The sequence below is a fragment of the Antrostomus carolinensis genome, unplaced genomic scaffold (assembly GCF_000700745.2).
Source record: "Antrostomus carolinensis isolate BGI_N321 unplaced genomic scaffold, ASM70074v2 scaffold9566, whole genome shotgun sequence".
Classification (NCBI taxonomy): domain Eukaryota; kingdom Metazoa; phylum Chordata; class Aves; order Caprimulgiformes; family Caprimulgidae; genus Antrostomus; species Antrostomus carolinensis.
In genome coordinates, this window is record NW_010322509.1 from 41,987 (window position 1) to 45,351 (window position 3,365).

Sequence of the window (3,365 nt, forward strand, 5' to 3'; positions counted from 1 at the left end):
CTGAAGGAGCCCTAGTGGTCACTTGACTGCTCTAAGTAAAAATTGTTCACATTTATGAGGGAGATCAAATCCCACTGGTGTTAACTGTGTTTCCAGCTGAATAATAAATGATATCTTCCAAGAGTTCTGCAAGTCCTTCCCTACATGCGCTGCAGGTCCCACAACCTGCTGGAGACACCAAGCTGTTATATCCACAGATGCAAAAAAATGGTAGACTCTTGGTGTTTCCATGGGCTTTTCTCACTCTCTGCTTCATAATCTCTAAACCAGGTCTGATCCCTTTGCCATTTTGTAGCACATCACAAGCTAGTGTTGGTGGTTTTTAAATTTTGCTATCAAGCGGGACTCTTGGTGTGTTTTATCTTTGGAATTTGCTGGCCAGCAGTGAAAATTTAATGCAATAAACATCAAAATTTCATTGGCTTCATGGTGGGCTTTGACACCAATGACCTTTAGAAAGGGGACATCACATTACGGTTTTTATGAATAGTCCTGCAATGTCTTCTTCCATCACAGTGCAACTTAAATTAGTTCCTCACAAAGATGAAAGTTCTAATTTTTAATGAGAGCTGGTTTTTTTTTGTCTCCCAGGAATCTCAGCAACCTCCTACAATATAATCGTGGGTATTTCCATTGGGCATTTCTGCAATGTCCCAAGATAAAACAGTGTGAGCTGTGGTGGGCAGAGGGCTCAGATGCTGGTATCAACAGCACTTGTGTAGCCTGCGCTGATTTAGGTGAAGAAGTGGCTTTTTTGTAACTATCAGAGAAGTTGGTGACACTTACTGGCATCTCTGTATCAGCCCAGCTCATTAGATTTACAAGTGAGATCAAATTCCATCAGTCAATTGTATTCACAGCTATGAAGCAAACAGGCCATCCCTGCATGCCAGGGGGTTATACTGTCAACCAGTGTCACCAGGCTCTCCCTCCTCAGACACACAAATAGAAGTCATCCTGCTATTGCTATAGGGTTTGCTAATTCTCCTGACATTTCCTAGAAACTCTTTAACAACTACCAGAATGCCTTCTGTCTGCTTGGTAACAAAACAAGTAGCCTTTCACAGGCCTCTAGAAATCAGTGATTGGCAGCCACTGAAATTGAATTAGCAGTAACTTACAACTGGTAGGAAAAAAATGCTTTTTTGTTTTTTGTTTCAGTGCAGTTAGTGATGAAACTCTGCAGCACAAAAATTTGATGAGGCTGTGATCTTAGAAAGATACAAAAAGAGATGGGCTGTTTCAGGTGGATCACGAGGAAATCCTGAATTATAAAGGTACAATCAAGTCTGGGATGGGATTTGCTCTATGGAGGAGCCAGCTGGAAACTGCCAGTGATTGGGAGGAAGTTGCATGAAAATCTTGTTACTTGTACCTTGTTATATAATTACCTCTTGCAGAGTGTGGGTTTTTTTTCTGAATTACAGTCGCTGTTGGAGACAGGTTACGGGCTTAGACAGACCACTGGCTGGACAGCCTGGTATTTCCTGCATTCTTATTTCCACAGGTCCTCTAATAGCCCTGCCGCCTGGCTTTGTCCTGCTATTGTGTCTCACTGTGAGGATGGTCTATGTCTGAGATTGTCATGGGATTTCTGCAGACAGCTCCTTGTGGTATTTTCAGAGCTCCCCCGATATGCTCCTCACACTCCCGTAGCATTTTCTAAATCCCCTGGGAACTGAGGGTCATCTCTCACTTTACATGGGATAAATTGATAATGACACAATGAAATCAGTCATGATGAAATGGCTCCATTTTGATTACAAGGAGAGAGGATTTTGGATTCATGTTTCTGTTGTGGTGTCTCAGGAGCTGTTCTTACATCACGGTGGTGTTTTGTCAAAGATTTCCAATGGTATTTTGAAGTCTCCTATTCCATTCCATAAGCTTGACACTAGATTCAGCAAACTGTTTTCAGAGGTTTTCTGTGTGGTTCCAGAGTTCTTCATGTTGTATCTTGTAGCATCCTGTCTATTTGCCGTGGTTGGTTTTTTGTGGGGCCACAACTGTTGTGTTAGAGAATGAGGAAAGTGGTACACCTACTAGATGATCTACTGTGGCTGGAATCCATCAGCGTGGGTGAAGTAGTTGTTTGGGAACCATCACTAGATTTATGGTCAATTGCTTGTGGCTCCTAATGTCTGTCTTTCCTTGTACTACCTCATCTGACTAAGAGCTAGTTTCCAGTAGCTTTCTTGCCCCCTTGAAAAAGATGCCATATGACTCTGGAAGTCTGGGGAAACTGTGCACATTATACTCTGAGTCTCCTTTGAACCTGAGCCTCAGCTCTCAGCTTGTTTCTGCTGCCTGGTATCTTGCCCATGCTGCAGTGTGACATTAAAGCACTAAAGGACTCAAGACAGGATAAATCAATGGATGTCTGCTGATTTACACCACTGGAACATTTGGCCCAGGTCAGATAGAGAGCAGACAACTCTCCAACAGAGTCTCTTCAAAAGAACCACAGGCAGGTATTTCAGCCCAGTTAGCTGGGCATTCAGTTACGGCTTTTGCTACAGAGTAAAACCAGTTTTTCCAAAGGACACCGGTAGCCACCTTTTAAAAAAGGAGTTGTGGCCCCTCCCCGGTGACCTTTCCTTGTCAAATGCTACATGCTGTGATGTTCCTACACAATAGAGAACACTCTGGTCTCTGTGTACTTGGCAAAGGAAGAAATGGCTTTTTTAATCTCATTGCATGAATTATTGGCAAAACGTTTGAAGTGGCTCCAAGATTTCTCTCTGACTGACTTGCATTTTCTCAGGAGATTTGTGTAGTTTGGGAGTTTGGAACGTGTAACTGAGTAACTCGGAGAAAGCATTTGGTACCTTTTGAAAGGCTGCTGTGTCCTTGCAGAAAAACCACTTCATCTGCTGCATTAACGTCCCTTTGCAGAGAACGAGTCTTGTTGGGCGTGATATGCTGTGTCCCCTCGAAGGGTGCACACCCCTTCTGCTGCCCCGCCTGGCCCTCGGCACGGGTGTGACCCAGATGCAGTGTCTCCTGCCACGCTGCTGCAGCATCGCTCGCAGCCAAGCTGTGGACACGGGAGCAGGGCTCTGCCGTGCCAGGCCTTGGGCAAACATAAGCGTGCGCCAACACTTGCCCTGAATAGTCTACAGAGACAGGGCATGGAAACATAGCCAGCAGCGTGGGGTCAGGTATTGAGGAAGTGCAAGAGCTGGGATTAAGACCTGTGCTCCTGCTGCTGCAGCCTCATCAGGCCTGAGGTATGACGAGGGCCACCTTGTGTTGGTAGCCAGCCCTTTTCTCTTTGCATACTGCTGCCCGGGCTCGCTGTCGTGGTTCTGCCATGAGCCAGGTATTGCTCCAGGGATCCGGTGCAGACTACATCCATCCCCTTT